Source organism: Garra rufa, chromosome 1 (genome assembly GCF_049309525.1).
Source record: "Garra rufa chromosome 1, GarRuf1.0, whole genome shotgun sequence".
Taxonomy (NCBI): Eukaryota; Metazoa; Chordata; class Actinopteri; order Cypriniformes; family Cyprinidae; genus Garra; species Garra rufa.
In genome coordinates this window covers 70339999-70356943 of record NC_133361.1, presented here as the reverse complement: position 1 = coordinate 70356943, position 16945 = coordinate 70339999, and the positions used below count along the sequence as shown (strand labels likewise).

The window sequence follows — 16945 nt, the reverse complement described above, 5'->3', positions numbered from 1 at the left end:
CAAATACGATAATTATCGTACGTCTGGCAACACTGTTGGGGTGCAACGGTAGCTTGGCTGAATCCAGATCAGACGGTTGCAGGTTCCAATCACATCAGTTGATCTCTTCTTGACATCCATAGTATAAAGTCTACAGCCCTTTACCGTGACTGATTTGCAAATTGAATCAAAGCAATTAAGCAAGGAACGCCGACTTGTTTTCTCGACCTCGTGGCCGCGACAGAGTGCGCCTGACCCCGGATCGGGAGGTTGCGTGTTCCAATTAAGTTGAGGTCAAGCGAACTGTTCTTGACTTTGTGAGTGTAAAGACTAGCGGATTTGCATAGTTTATCAAAGTGCTTTAGCATGAAACACTAAATAATTTTTCCGCTATCTTGTAGTGCAACGGTAGAGTGTCTGGCTCCAAATCACCTTGAGGTCAGACGATCTGTTTTTGATCTCCTGAGTATAAAGTCCAACATCAAGAGTGTTCCTTGAGCACCGTATATTTACTGAGTTGCATTCTGTGTCAAGGGGGTTAAGCAAAATACATCACCTCTGGGTTCAGGACCTCGTGGCGCAACGGAAGCGCGTCTGACTCCAGATCAGAAGGTTGCGTGTTCAAATCACGTCGGGGTCACGTGATTTCTTGTTGACTTCTAATGTGAAAAGAAGTCCTGTCGTTGTGTGCTGCATTGGTTTCCAATCCCACCGCTCTGTATGTCTCCCTTATTAAACACACCTGATTAAGATCATTAGCTAGTTAGGAGAGAGCTCCATGAGCTCATCTGGGTGTGTCAGAAAAAGGAGACAGACAAAAATGCAGGGCCGCGTCTTCCAGAGTCATCGTAAGCCTAAGTTGTTTGCAACTCTATTGGTTTCAATGCGTCTACGTTGTATGAAGGATTGCAACGCTTTTGGGAAACACAGCCCAGAGCAGGGGGTCCCCAGGATCAGGATTGAAAATCACCAGTGTACTGTGATAGATTTGTATCTTGACCTGTTATTTTTATTAAGCCTGAGATCTCATGTAATAACCATTCCTGTCATTGTGTACTGTGACAGATCTGCCTCTTGACGTGTTACTTTTGCATATCTTGCCCTGGAATCTCTGAAGAAATCGTGGAAACATCTACGTGCCGAATTCAAAAGCCAGCTCCTTCGAGCCGGAATCGAACCAGCGACCTAAGGATAGCTAATGTATCATCTACAGTCCTCCGCTCTACCAGCTGAGCTATCGAAGGCAGGATGACAAAAGGTGGCTTAAGCAGGAAACACCAGATAGGTTTGTGGTGTCTTGGGGTACAACGGTAGCTTGGCTGAATCCAGATCAGACGGTTGCATGTTCCAATCACATCAGTTGATCTCTTCTTGACATCCATAGTATAAAGTCTACAGCCCTTTACCGTGACTGATTTGCAAATTGAATCAAAGCAATTAAGCAAGGAACGCCGACTTGTTTTCTCGACCTCGTGGCCGCGACAGAGTGCGCCTGACCCCGGATCGGGAGGTTGCGTGTTCCAATTATGTTGAGTTCAAGCGAACTGTTCTTGACTTTGTGAGTGTAAAGACTAGCGGATTTGCATAGTTTATCAAAGTGCTTTTGCATGAAACACTAAATAATTTTTCCGCTATCTTGTAGTGCAACGGTAGAGTGTCTGGCTCCAAATCACCTAGAGGTCAGACGATCTGTTTTTGATCTCCTGAGTATAAAGTCCAACATCAAGAGTGTTCCTTGAGCACCGTATATTTACTGATTTGCATTCTGTGTCAAGGGGGTTAAGCAAAATACATCACCTCTGGGTTCAGGACCTCGTGGCGCAACGGTAGCGCGTCTGACTCCAGATCAGAAGGTTGCGTGTTCAAATCACGTCGGGGTCACGTGATTTCTTGTTGACTTCTAATGTGAAAAGAAGTCCTGTCGTTGTGTGCTGCAGTGGTTTCCAATCCCACCGCTCTGTATGTATCCCTTATTAAACACACCTGATTAAGATCATTAGCTAGTTAGGAGAGAGCTCCATGAGCTCATCTGGGTGTGTCAGAAAAAGGAGACAGACAAAAATGCAGGGCCGCGTCTTCCAGAGTCATCGTAAGCCTAAGTTGATTGCAACTCTATTGGTTTCAATGCGTCTACGTTGTATGAAGGATTGCAACGCTTTTGGGAAACACAGCCCAGAGCAGGGGGTCCCCAGGATCAGGATTGAAAATCACCAGTGTACTGTGATAGATTTGTATCTTGACCTGTTATTTTTATTAAGCCTGAGATCTCATGTAATAACCATTCCTGTCATTGTGTACTGTGACAGATCTGCCTCTTGACGTGTTGCTTTTGCATATCTTGCCCTGGAATCTCTGAAGAAATCGTGGAAACATCTACGTGCCGAATTCAAAAGCCAGCTCCTTCGAGCCGGAATCGAACCAGCGACCTAAGGATAGCCAATGTATCATCTACAGTCCTCCGCTCTACCAGCTGAGCTATCGAAGGCAGGATGACAAAAGGTGGCTTAAGCAGGAAACACCAGATAGGTTTGTGGTGTCTTGGGGTACAGTGTTGCCAGATTGGAAATGTCCAAGTATCGTACCAGAAGCTCAAAATTATCGTATTTGGGAGAAAATTATCATATTTAAGTCAAACGTTCAAAATAAAGATCGGCTATTTATCTAGATGTTACAGCTATTGTCCTTTTCAGCACTCATTTTCTATACCTTATTGTAATGATAAAAGCTAATTATCTTACCCGAGTCAAACGTTCAAAATACAGCTATTTATCTAGATGTTACAGCTATTTATCCTTTTCAGCACTCAATTTCTATACTTTATTTTTAAACTAACAACCTCAGTTTTGAAACAACTGACCTAAGTGCGACAGGAACGTTAACTTGTGCTCGTGAGAGAGAGCCATTCTCCACGATGATTGGTTGAGAAGACGTAAGATTGGATGCGTAACACCACGTTCACGTCTCCTCACAATCATGAAGGTAGACGTAGGATCCACACAACTACATCTTTGAGAATAGAAGCTCTATAATTACAACGACCATGGTGTCACAAAATTCAGAAATTATCGTACATTGTGGTATTATTGATCGTACATCGTACAGAGGTCAAAATTATGATACAAATACGATAATTATCGTACGTCTGGCAACACTGTTGGGGTGCAACGGTAGCTTGGCTGAATCCAGATCAGACGGTTGCAGGTTCCAATCACATCAGTTGATCTCTTCTTGACATCCATAGTATAAAGTCTACAGCCCTTTACCGTGACTGATTTGCAAATTGAATCAAAGCAATTAAGCAAGGAACGCCGACTTGTTTTCTCGACCTCGTGGCCGCGACAGAGTGCGCCTGACCCCGGATCGGGAGGTTGCGTGTTCCAATTAAGTTGAGGTCAAGCGAACTGTTCTTGACTTTGTGAGTGTAAAGACTAGCGGATTTGCATAGTTTATCAAAGTGCTTTAGCATGAAACACTAAATAATTTTTCCGCTATCTTGTAGTGCAACGGTAGAGTGTCTGGCTCCAAATCACCTTGAGGTCAGACGATCTGTTTTTGATCTCCTGAGTATAAAGTCCAACATCAAGAGTGTTCCTTGAGCACCGTATATTTACTGAGTTGCATTCTGTGTCAAGGGGGTTAAGCAAAATACATCACCTCTGGGTTCAGGACCTCGTGGCGCAACGGAAGCGCGTCTGACTCCAGATCAGAAGGTTGCGTGTTCAAATCACGTCGGGGTCACGTGATTTCTTGTTGACTTCTAATGTGAAAAGAAGTCCTGTCGTTGTGTGCTGCAGTGGTTTCCAATCCCACCGCTCTGTATGTCTCCCTTATTAAACACACCTGATTAAGATCATTAGCTAGTTAGGAGAGAGCTCCATGAGCTCATCTGGGTGTGTCAGAAAAAGGAGACAGACAAAAATGCAGGGCCGCGTCTTCCAGAGTCATCGTAAGCCTAAGTTGATTGCAACTCTATTGGTTTCAATGCGTCTACGTTGTATGAAGGATTGCAACGCTTTTGGGAAACACAGCCCAGAGCAGGGGGTCCCCAGGATCAGGATTGAAAATCACCAGTGTACTGTGATAGATTTGTATCTTGACCTGTTATTTTTATTAAGCCTGAGATCTCATGTAATAACCATTCCTGTCATTGTGTACTGTGACAGATCTGCCTCTTGACGTGTTACTTTTGCATATCTTGCCCTGGAATCTCTGAAGAAATCGTGGAAACATCTACGTGCCGAATTCAAAAGCAAGCTCCTTCGAGCCGGAATCGAACCAGCGACCTAAGGATAGCCAATGTATCATCTACAGTCCTCCGCTCTACCAGCTGAGCTATCGAAGGCAGGATGACAAAAGGTGGCTTAAGCAGGAAACACCAGATAGGTTTGTGGTGTCTTGGGGTACAGTGTTGCCAGATTGGAAATGTCCAAGTATCGTACCAGAAGCTCAAAATTATCGTATTTGGGAGAAAATTATCATATTTAAGTCAAACGTTCAAAATAAAGATCGGCTATTTATCTAGATGTTACAGCTATTGTCCTTTTCAGCACTCATTTTCTATACCTTATTGTAATGATAAAAACTAATTATCTTACCCGAGTCAAACGTTCAAAATACAGCTATTTATCTAGATGTTACAGCTATTTATCCTTTTCAGCACTAAATTTCTATACTTTATTTTTAAACTAACAACCTCAGTTTTGAAACAACTGACCTAAGTGCGACAGGAACGTTAACTTGTGCTCGTGAGAGAGAGCCATTCTCCACGATGATTGGTTGAGAAGACGTAAGATTGGATGCGTAACACCACGTTCACGTCTCCTCACAATCATGAAGGTAGACGTAGGATCCACACAACTACATCTTTGAGAATAGAAGCTCTATAATTACAACGACCATGGTGTCACAAAATTCAGAAATTATCGTACATTGTGGTATTATTGATCGTACATCGTACAGAGGTCAAAATTATGGTACAAATACGATAATTATCGTACGTCTGGCAACACTGCTGGGGTACAACGGTAGCTTGGCTGAATCCAGATCAGACGGTTGCATGTTCCAATCACATCAGTTGATCTCTTCTTGACATCCATAGTATAAAGTCTACAGCCCTTTACCGTGACTGATTTGCAAATTGAATCAAAGCAATTAAGCAAGGAACGCCGACTTGTTTTCTCGACCTCGTGGCCGCGACAGAGTGCGCCTGACCCCGGATCGGGAGGTTGCGTATTCCAATTAAGTTGAGGTCAAGCGAACTGTTCTTGACTTTGTGAGTGTAAAGACTAGCGGATTTGCATAGTTTATCAAAGTGCTTTAGCATGAAACACTAAATAATTTTTCCGCTATCTTGTAGTGCAACGGTAGAGTGTCTGGCTCCAAATCACCTTGAGGTCAGACGATCTGTTTTTGATCTCCTGAGTATAAAGTCCAACATCAAGAGTGTTCCTTGAGCACCGTATATTTACTGAGTTGCATTCTGTGTCAAGGGGGTTAAGCAAAATACATCACCTCTGGGTTCAGGACCTCGTGGCGCAACGGTAGCGCGTCTGACTCCAGATCAGAAGGTTGCGTGTTCAAATCACGTCGGGGTCACGTGATTTCTTGTTGACTTCTAATGTGAAAAGAAGTCCTGTCGTTGTGTGCTGCAGTGGTTTCCAATCCCACCGCTCTGTATGTCTCCCTTATTAAACACACCTGATTAAGATCATTAGCTAGTTAGGAGAGAGCTCCATGAGCTCATCTGGGTGTGTCAGAAAAAGGAGACAGACAAAAATGCAGGGCCGCGTCTTCCAGAGTCATCGTAAGCCTAAGTTGATTGCAACTCTATTGGTTTCAATGCGTCTACGTTGTATGAAGGATTGCAATGCTTTTGGGAAATACAGCCCAGAGCAGGGGGTCCCCAGGATCAGGATTGAAAATCACCAGTGTACTGTGATAGATTTGTATCTTGACCTGTTATTTTTATTAAGCCTGAGATCTCATGTAATAACCATTCCTGTCATTGGCTGCGTTCGAAACCGCATACTTCCATACTATATAGTAGGCAAAAAGCAGTAGGCGAGCAAAAAAGTATGTTTGAATGTTCAGTATTCATAAAAGAGTAGGCGAGAATCAGTAGGCGAGTGCACTAATTCTCGCAAGATTCGGACGAACGTCTACTTAAAGTGCGTTCGAATATGCCTACTTACCTACTATATAGTAGGAAAAAAGAGTACGTGAAGAAAGAAGTACGTTCGAAACCTCAGTATTCATAAAAGAGTAGCCGAGAAATCCCCGGATGTCCTACTGCTTCAGCCCAGATTCTGAAGTGTTCATCTGATGCACACTTTTCAATCCCAGGAGGCCACAGGAGGCTAAAACGTCATCATCGAACGTGATTGGGAACCGCAACGAGAGTGTTTACAAATGTGAGTATTACAAACCAAAACACGGTTCCCTGTCTTAAAATCGTATTTGTTGAGCTACTGTATCGTAAACTGCTGATTTGCATAAGGTGTCAATACGTGTAACGTTAAAGTATATTTGTGATTTCGCTGTAAAACACGTTTTATTACGTATAGCGACCGTAGCATCTTAAAGATGATTACTAAATGTTTAACAACTGAAAGGAACATGTTCTGAGAGAATTAAATGAGCACAGCACAACACGAAACAGACATCTAAATGAGTGATGGACGTTGTGTGAGTTTATGTAGAATTCTCTGTTGTCAACACTGCTTTAGATTAATGTAATGTAAATAAAAATATAGTTAGTAAACAAGTAAACATGAGTTATCTATTTCATGAGTTATCTTTTGCGGTGGAGCAGGACCTGAAAGGAAAGGTGACAGCAGCATTTGTGGGGAAAAAAAGTTAAATCTGTAACTTAATATAAAGTTTGGTAATTTTGTTACTTCTAATACAGAGATCTAATGAAATTGTGCTGTTAAAATGACAACTTTTGTATTGTATTTGTGCATCTTTGTATGATCTGAAATGTCTGCTGCAGACTGGTGTGTGCAGTGAGAAAAGAGAAATCCACAGCAGCATCCTGTAAATGGTCAAGTGCCATCGATGAGACCCTCCATCACTCCACCTGCTCTTTGTCTCATCTGGACCAGATGTTGCTGTGGTCTCTTCATCCTCAGAGACCAAAGAGCCGGCGAGAGCATCTAGAGAAAGACTAAAATACCAATATGTCTGAATAAAGCTTTGTTCCATGTGTCTTTATTTATGTTCATGGTTATTTTATTATTTTACTCATATATCCATGTTGTTATCAGTAAATAAAATATAAGTTTCATTAACATATGCATTAATTAATTACTTGATTTAAAAAAAAAAACATGCTTGTTTTACTAAAAAATATAATTAATTATAGGTCAGCATTTATCATTATTATTGATCAGTGCATTCTGAGGTAATCTTAATTTCTAAGCAGTAATACTTACATTTTTTGAGTGTAAAATCCTCAAAAAACACCTCCAAACACAAGATCTTCAAGCAGCTGATCCACGTCTCCTTTGTGCAGATATTGCAAACATGGAGGAAGATGTACTAGGTGGGGTTGTTGTATTACTGATGCTATGAGGTGTTTGAGCACCTGTTGTGCTTATTTTCATTTTATTACTAATACTACCTAACTTACAATTACAGGCTCAGGGAAAGATGGTATTTATCTTTAACAATGAACAATCATAATGAGAAAAACTAAAAACATAACTATTAGGCTTGCTTACATCATAGTATGCAATTATATACACAGGGAAATATGATTAAATATCTCTGAATAATCAAAATATTCACATCATCGTTTATCAAAAATTGGATTTGTTTTTGTTATTGATAAGCCTCAGGGATGAAAAGAGAAATTTAACAAGAATTTAAGCTAGCTTTGCGTATGGATAAACAATTTTGAATACAAAACAAAAGAAATAACTTATTCAAAAAATTAAGAATTTGGGTTTTCCTGACAAAAATTATTTCTTTAAGAATTAAAAAATACAAAAACCTAAATGAACCCAAAACGTATCTACTACAATCACAATAAAAGAACAGCTGTTTCTTCAACATGACCACAAAATGAACAAATTTCATCAATATCAAAATATTTATAGAAAGATGAATTAAACCTCGCTATATGTTAAGTTGTTGCACTTGTTATAACGTCGTTGGTCACATGATAACGTCAACATGGCGGAAGACGTGCAGATCACATCCATACTCAACGAGATTTGGCTGTAGAGTACGTACTCTTTTAGCGCTCGTTAAGTAAGTACTTATTGAAATTAAGTACCTACTCATTGAGTATGCGGTTTCGAACGCAGCCATAGTGTACTGTGACAGATCTGCCTCTTGACGTGTTACTTTTGCATATCTTGCCCTGCAATCTCTGAAGAAATCGTGGAAACATCTACGTGCCGAATTCAAAAGCCAGCTCCTTCGAGCCGGAATCGAACCAGCACACATACCAGACATTTTGACCGACATTAACTTTTTTAGAGTGAACATTTACTCTAAAAAAGTTAATGTCGGTCAAAATGTCTGGTATGATCAAGTTTACCAGACAAAATTTCATATAATTTTGGTGTTTATTATGCACTGTAACATGCATGCAAATTTTTGAGCTACATATATAGGCTAATAGGCTAGTTGACACTAGTTGATAAAATGTGTTGTTGTTATTATCATTATTATTATTTTAGTCAAACATTGGGAAATACATTTGCGATATTATGTTTAATCGATAAGCAATTAAGAGATATATTTTGCTGAGTATGCTATTGTCCTGGAATCATGGCTGTCTAAAACCGCCAGTAGGTGGGAGCCCAACCCTGTCATAAATGAAAGATTAATTTAAAACACAGATTCATAAAATGTCGCCTTTTTTTTTTTTTTTTTTTTTTTTTTTTTACTGGATAAATTTTTGAGCCCTCGATTTTACCGGAAATACTATGTGTAGACTGCGTGCTGAGTTTTTAACTAAACCGTCCAGTCCAGTAGAAGGCGGAATATCGTCTTTTACGTTGAATACCCATTTACGAAATGGAAGCACTAGCCGTAGTCAATGCAGTGAGAAGAAAAGTTTTATCAATCAAACGCAATTTTCATCGTGGAAACTGTAATTCTTATCATTTGAGTGTGATTGACTCATTGCTTAACAATGTCCAAAGAATCGGTCAAGATAACCCAGAGAAAAACAGTGAACTCCTTGAAAGCCTAAGGATACTACAGACAGCCATGACTTCGAGGCATCAGCAAGCGCCTTCCACCGCTGCTCCGCTCATATGAACAGGTTTATTATTGATATACTATATAGTGCACAACTTGTTTTAAAGAATACGCATGGATTTCTAAAGTAATACTTTACTGTAGAACCTAGAAGATAAATTAATTTATGTATAATGGAGAGTAATACATCCAGTGGTCGAAATGGCTACAATTCCAGGGACGTCGTAGTTGGGTGAAAAGGGGGACTAAATTACCAGGGCCCCAAGTGGGGGGAGGGCCCCTGAGGAGTGAAATTTTATTTTCCTTTAAATATAATTGTAAGATCACAATAAATGTTGTTAACTAATGTAAATCAGTGATGCGCGGGTCAATGTATAAACAACCCTAATCCGACCGACGTTTTCAACTAACGCAACTCGGACCGCAAAAAAAAAGAAAAAAAAAGAAAGAAAGAAAGAAACTATTGTACCCGACCCGCTTCCTGTCTAATATTTGCGACTGACACCAGCGATTATATGCGGCTATATGCGGTGGAGATGCGTTCACTGTCAAACATCATTTGGCATTAATTAGGTAATTTTGTCAAAATAAATGTTCTTGATTAAAAGAAAAATACAGATTGTTCTTGTTGTGATTTATTTTGTCTTTCCTTTATGTCAGTGATTCTACACGATTAAATATGATCAAGAATTATTTTATTTCGATCTACAGTGTAATAAGAGTTTAGAAAAAGATTAGCCTATAGCCATAAATAATATATATATATATATATATATATATATATATATATATATAGGCCTATATATATATATATATATGACTACAAGCTTATTCCTTTTTTCTTAACTTTTAACTTCTTTTCAAAATTATCAAGAATATTAAATCAACTTAATAGGCTAGGTTAACGAATTTTCTTATACAAACATAATGAATGCAATTCAAAACGAAGTTTTTATAGATAAATTCAGGAATTATGAATATGACAAAATAATATTATTTTATATATATTAATTGTATAGCTATAATAGTTGTATCAAATGAATAAGGAAATTATAGTGCCTTGAATTTATTAAGTAATGTTTAATTTCGTTCGTTTCGCTCTCTGGAAATGTAAAGAAAAAATACAGTTTTTACTTGGAATTCGTTTTTAATCCCTGGTTTTAAACAAGCATATACATGAGATCATTTATATGTTATTGCTTGAATAAACGTTTAAAATAGTGCTAGAAATTTTATAATTAAGGAAATTAAACAGACCTAGGCATTTGAAAAGACATAGTGAAATGTGTCTAATAATTCCAAAAAGAAAGAGAAGCATTGGACATAATCAAAATATTCGAGACATTTATTAGGAATACCATTTTCTTAACAATTTAAGATGCTGCATGTGTTTATCAGTCTAATCGAAGTGTGCGTCTCTCCTGCGACTTTCCAAACAAAAATCCCACCCCCTCTCAGAAAATACATAAAACTGACATTACTATATGCGTTTAAAAGTAGCCTATTAAAATGGTACAATGGCATTGATCAGTTCAACGTGTTGGGAAATCGGGCATTTTGTCCCGCGTCAGCATTTATTCAACAGTTAATAGCGCTCAACATTCAAAAGGTAAATATTATTCAGCTAATAAAGTGTAGGTCTATGTATTTCATAGAAATAGTCTAGTACTATACAAACTACAAAGGTTTAATTGTCATCTTTATTTCAAACAACCATTATTTTGGATGACTCGTAACTGCGGGTAACTGTTTTGGATTTTGGATCAACCCGTGCATTACTGATGTAAATGCCTGCCCAGGTAGCCAGCGGAATCGGGCCGATTGCGGCTGAGTGCCGGCTCACTCGGCTGTGTTCTGGCAGCGGCTCGCCAGGAGTGAGCCGGCTCTGGCCCAGCAATGGTTGCCGGATTTGGCTAGGCTTTGGATATGCGGATCTGGCCCGATTCTGGTTGAGAAACGGCACATTTAGACACATTCAGCCTGACTATGGGCCATAAGTGTAAGTCCCAAAAATTCAGGTTTTACTCCTTGTGTAAATATTTGGTCCCCACAATACAGATTAAAACACATAAACACTTAACTTAATTACAAAATTGTTAAAATATTTGTTTTTAACAAAATGCCTGAGATGTCAAATCTTTTCCCTGTCAATGTTATTTATTTAATTGTATTACTATTTTAAATAATATTCTATTATTTTTGTCAGGCCAACCATGGACTTTGTTTATAATTTAAAAATGTTCACTTCATCTAAATTATGACTCTTTCATGTTGTTCTGCACCCCAAAAATAGAACCGTATCTGTCTGTAACAGAGCTAATAAAATGCTTTCAACATGTTTCACTTTATAACACCATTTTCAGGCTTGATAATCATAATGTGGCATAATTGCAAAAACTTTTTGCAAAATTTAATTTGAAATGTTATAACTGTGATTTTATGGCCAAACATAAATCCAAAAACAAAATTTAATGAGTAGTATGAACCAATAATTGACCTTCAGCTGACATCTTCTGGTTATGAAATAAGTGAGTGACACTGTCATGATATTTTATTAATAACTGATATGTTATATATTTAAAAATAATTGTACATACATTCTCTCTCTCTCTCTCTCTCTCTCTCTCTCTCTCTATATATATATATATATATATATATATATATATATATATATATATATATATGTATATATGTGTGCGTGTGTGTGTGTGTGTGTGTGTGTGTGTGTGTGTGTGTGTGTTTATTTATTTATTTTTTGGGGGGCCAGGGAGATATAACAAGGTATAATTACCTAAATGTACACCTCAGATGATAAAAATTAAATAAATAAAATTGTTATAAATATAACTTTGACTATTTTACGCCTCACGTGCGAAGCCCGCGAAAGAACCAGAGGCTATATAAGCTGCGATCAGATCACGCGCACAGCCGGATTCCCTTTGATTGAGTGGATATCGCTCGACGGAAGAGCTTCTTCAGGTAAAGTATTTTTGTGTACATAAGTGTAAAATCAACGGACTGTTATTTAAATGTACAATGTCTAAAACTACTGTTTACATAAACGAGTCTTTCCGTCTTTATTTTTTATGGCCCGCTCTTCAGCACCGTTGATTACCGTTAATGCCGTTATCTGTATGACGTCATTTGCGCAGATCTGCTAGAATTGAGAAAACCTCACATTCATGTCGGTCAAGGTAACGTTAGTTAAAAAATATATTAATTTTACAATTATCAACAATAACATTATCAGATTTAAGTTGTGTTGTCTCAGATTTGACAGAGCGCGCGACAATGACGCACACTGAACGCGCGCGCTCTCTCTCTCTCTCTCGCTGTATGTGAGATAGAGCGAGCAAGAGACAGACTTAACAAGCCAATGTAGCCTATCCTTATGAGAATAATATATATATATATATATATTTTTTTTTAATAACGAATTGCAATAAAAGTAAAACATAAGGCTATACAGGGAATAAAAGTCATATACAAGTAAAATAATTAATTTTAATAATGAAAACATTATTTCTTTTTCTTTTTTTTGTCAGATTGTCATCCGATTGTTGTAAGTGATCAACTGATTCTGCATCTTGGATTTGCCATGTTCAACACACTGATGAGTAAGTAATAACCTATTAAAAATCAATACATTTCAATTTGTACAGATATATGCATTGTGTGACTCATTTCCCTCCCTTGTTTTTGTGTCAGTAGCAGCTGAACCCCGAAGGCTCCACAGCATTGAGCGCCTTTGGCTTTGCAGGTATATTTTTTACAGCTGACTATCAAACTAATTCACAATATTTGTATACAGCAGTTTTTATTCATGTATTCATTAGTGTTAGTGAATAGTGAAATAGTGTGCCTTTCTGCTGTACTTCTTCTAATCTTTTTGTGATTGCTTTTTCATATTTTTTTGTCAGATTTGTCAAGATCATCTGAAAAAAGTGCATCTGTGCCATGTAAGTAATTTAATGTTATATTTTGCCATGTGTAAGTATATGGTTTATTTTAGGAAATTCAAATCAGACGGTCCATAATATCTTAAGATTAATTTTGTTGTACCAAGTCAGGGTGTTGTGAGTGTTTATTTTAAATTCTACCGAAATTTTTACATGTTACATTTTAAATACTCTTATTATTTGTATAGCTGTAAACTGCATTGTTTCACAGGCTGTGATATTTGCCAATAAGTTAATTGCCAAGTAGTGACACACAGAGTGCCCGAACTTTTATAGGACTCTTTCTTTTTGTAATTTTTAAAGTGTAAAATTGTATTAGGTTAAAATTAAATAATAAATTAAATATATTAAATATATTAAACATACATATTATTAAACATAATAAAGTCTGAAAAAAAGTGGTCTGAATAAGATGACTGTTTAATCACATAAAGTGATTTTTTTTTTCAAAGCTTCATGTTTAAATAGGCAAACTTGTGCCCCATATGACTGACAATTTTCTTTTAAAAATATTTTCTGCAGATATAGCAGTGTGATGCAGAGAGAAACCGAGAAGTTTATAAGAGTGCCATAGTGGAAGAAGAGAGCATGTCCTACAACAAAATAATTTCTTCCTAAGGTAAGCTCCAAATATTGTTACCATTCACCACCGAGATCACTGAGACCTGACTAACTATGTGTCAATATGTGTCCCCTCTTTATCTCTTTCTTTCATTTATTGTCTCTCCTTTAGGAAACCGTGAGCTCCTGATCGTTCTTAAAGTTTCTATAGTGTTTTTATGCATTTGTTGATGTTTTTATTTTTTCAATAATAAATTCAATAAATGTTTCTCGTACAGTATTTATATGGTGTCATTCTTACTTGGGGGCGGGGTGAGAGTGAGTGGCATGTGTGTGTGTGATATTTGTATAAAAGAACATTTTTAAAAAAAACCTGGAGGAAATCATGAATAATACATTTTTGTAGTTTTTAAGGAACCATTTAATTACATGAACAGTTACACCTATCCAAGTAGGCTATATACTTTAGCAAACAAGCTAATATTGCTTAAATTTCGTTATTAATTAAATAAATAGGTCTGTATTTCATATACATTTCCATTTGGAATCCAGACTCGTGCCTGCTAACTGTATAATGTATGCCGGCGTGATTGCGGCCCGATGCCGGCAGTTTCGGTTCAGTTTCGGCAGCCGGACACGGGCCAGTACCGGCTAACTGTATAATCTCTGTTGGCGCGATTGCGGGCCGATGCCGGCAGTGTCGGCTCAGATTCGGCACCCGGACTCGGGCCAGTGTATTCGGGCCGATTCTGGCGCGTCATTCATTGCCGGAATTCACAAGAGTCCGGCAACCGGATCCGGGCCGAGTCATTTCTTCCGGATTGCCGGATTTGGGCCAGTACTGGGCCAGATGTTTTTGGCTACCTGGGTGGCGACAGGGGCGTAGCAACCGGGGGGGACGGTTTCACTTTTAGAAACAGGTGATTCTGTCCCCCGCACTTTTTTTTGACCTAGCGCCAATATTTCCGCCCCTGGTCTCTGATTTGTTACTTAGATTTGAGTGAAGTAACATTTAGCCAATCACAGCGCGAATCTCTTGGGCGTCTGCCATGAGCTTCAAATCTTGTTGCTCTTGTAAACAGAATGTATTATACTGTATGAACCCGCGATCGATGTACCCCCCCCCCCCTTGTTTAAAACACAAGACCTGCCATCCTTCAGAGCACTCTCCAAAACTGTGCCTCCTCTAAAACACCCAAATACAGCGGCCGAGAGCTTACCATACTAGGCAAGGCAAGGCAAGGCAAGTTTATTTATATAGCACATTTCATACACAATGGTAATTCAAAGTGCTGTACATAAGAGGAATAGCATAAAATCATAGTCATAAAAATTTAAAATAATAATCACACAAACAGAAGAACATTTTAAATGATTTTAAAATTGATTTAAATTAATTAAAAACAGTAGGAATGGTTAACAATAACAACAATAAAAAACAGAAAAATTGATTTTAAAATTAATTTGCACAGTAAAATGATTATACATAAAATAATGCAATCTGTTCGGACGTAGCACAGTGCTCATTCAATAAATGCACAACTAAACAGGTGAGTTTTGAGTCTGCATTTAAATGTGGCTAATGTATTAGCACATCTGATCTCTTCTGGAAGCTGATTCCAACTGTGGGCGGCATAATAGCTAAAAGCGGATTCCCCTTGTTTTGTGTGAACTCTTGATATTACTAACTTACTCGATCCTAGTGATCTGAGTTGTCTGTTAGGTTTGTATAAAGTGAGCATATTTGCAATGTATGTAGGTCCTAGGCCATTGAGTGCTTTATAAACGAGTAGAAGTACTTTAAAATCTATCCTAAACATAACTGGAAGCCAGTGTAAGAACCTGAGGACTGGTGTAATATGCTCTGATTTTCTGGTTCTAGTCAGAATCCTGGCAGCAGCGTTCTGTATGAGCTGCAGCTGTCTAATGGTCTTCTTGGGAAGGCCGGTGAGGAGACCATTACAATAGTCTACCCTGCTGGTGATAAAGGCATGAACAAGTTTCTCCAAATCTTGACGGGAAACAAAACATCTAATTCTTGCAATGTTTTTGAGATGGTAGTATGCTGATTTAGTTACTGCTTTGACATGGCTACTGAAACTGAGGTCTGACTCCAGAATCACACCCAGATTCTTGACTTGATTTTTTGTTTTTTGACCCCTAGTGTCAAGATACGCATTTACCTTATGAACTTCATCTTTGTTTCCAAATGCAATGACTTCTGTTTTCTCCTTGTTTAACTGTAAAAAGTTTTGGCACATCCAACTGTTAATTTCATCAATGCATTGGCAGAGAGAGTCAATGGGGCTGTAGTCATTTGGTGATAAGACTAGGTAAATCTGGGTATCATCTGCATAGCTGTGATATGCTATTCGGTTCTCTCTCATTATTTGACTTAGTGGGAGCATATACAGGCTGAACAACAGTGGCCCTAGAATTGAGCCTTGTGGGACTCCGCATGTCATGGACGTCCACTTAGACTTATGTTCTCCTATACTCACATAATAGCCTCTCCCTTCTAAGTATGACCTGAACCAATTTAGAACCATCCCAGAAAGCCCGACCCAGTTTTCCAATCTATCTAAAAGAATGTTATGATCGACAGTGTCGAACGCAGCACTGAGATCTAGTAATACCAGCACTGATATTTTTCCAGAATCTGAATTTAGGCGAATATCATTTATTATCTTTATGAGCGCTGTCTCTGTGCTATGATGTTGTCTGAAGCCAGATTGGAAATGGTCCAGGTATCCATTTGAGTTTATGTAGTGATTCAGCTGATTAAAAACAACCTTTTCAATAATCTTGCTTATGAACGGAAGATTTGAAATTGGTCTATAGTTGCTCAGTATGGTGTTATCAAGATTTTTCTTTTTCAGAAGGGGCTTAACAGCTGCAGTTTTCAGGGAGTTTGGAAAAGTCCCAGAAAGAAGTGAGGTGTTCACCACTTCTAAAAGATCTGCTTCTAAACAGCTAAGCACACTTTTGAAAAAAGATGTGGGAAGTGTGTCGAGGTGGCAGGTTGACGATTTGAGGTGCTTTACTGTTTCTTCCAAAATGTTGCTATCGATTTCTTCAAAAGTAGACATAATGACTTCTTTTTGAAATTGCGGTCGAATCTGTCTGACCTCTGCATAACTTGAGGGTGTGCTAATTGTCTTTCTGATATTATTGATCTTCTCAGAAAAGAAGGAAGCAAACTCATCGCACTTGCTGTCAGAGAGCAGTTCACT

At 38.3% G+C, this 16945-nt stretch overlaps 7 non-coding genes across 7 annotated transcripts; 4 read left to right on the top strand and 3 right to left on the bottom strand.

Moving 5' to 3' along the window:
• Positions 1-547: 547 nt before the first annotated feature.
• On the top strand, positions 548-619 carry trnaw-cca (transfer RNA tryptophan (anticodon CCA)). The gene has a single exon. It is a non-coding gene; the product is annotated as a tRNA-Trp (tRNA).
• Positions 620-1136: 517 nt separating this feature from the next.
• On the bottom strand, positions 1137-1223 carry trnay-gua (transfer RNA tyrosine (anticodon GUA)). The gene is given in 2 exon segments: positions 1137-1172; positions 1187-1223. It is a non-coding gene; the product is annotated as a tRNA-Tyr (tRNA).
• Positions 1224-1788: 565 nt separating this feature from the next.
• trnaw-cca (transfer RNA tryptophan (anticodon CCA)) lies at positions 1789-1860 on the top strand. The gene has a single exon. It is a non-coding gene; the product is annotated as a tRNA-Trp (tRNA).
• A 517-nt stretch (positions 1861-2377) lies between these two features.
• trnay-gua (transfer RNA tyrosine (anticodon GUA)) lies at positions 2378-2464 on the bottom strand. The gene is given in 2 exon segments: positions 2378-2413; positions 2428-2464. It is a non-coding gene; the product is annotated as a tRNA-Tyr (tRNA).
• Positions 2465-3645: 1181 nt separating this feature from the next.
• trnaw-cca (transfer RNA tryptophan (anticodon CCA)) lies at positions 3646-3717 on the top strand. Its single transcript has one exon. It is a non-coding gene; the product is annotated as a tRNA-Trp (tRNA).
• A 517-nt stretch (positions 3718-4234) lies between these two features.
• On the bottom strand, positions 4235-4321 carry trnay-gua (transfer RNA tyrosine (anticodon GUA)). Its single transcript is given in 2 exon segments — positions 4235-4270; positions 4285-4321. It is a non-coding gene; the product is annotated as a tRNA-Tyr (tRNA).
• A 1181-nt stretch (positions 4322-5502) lies between these two features.
• Positions 5503-5574, top strand: trnaw-cca (transfer RNA tryptophan (anticodon CCA)). The gene has a single exon. It is a non-coding gene; the product is annotated as a tRNA-Trp (tRNA).
• The last annotated feature ends 11371 nt before the right edge of the window (positions 5575-16945 follow it).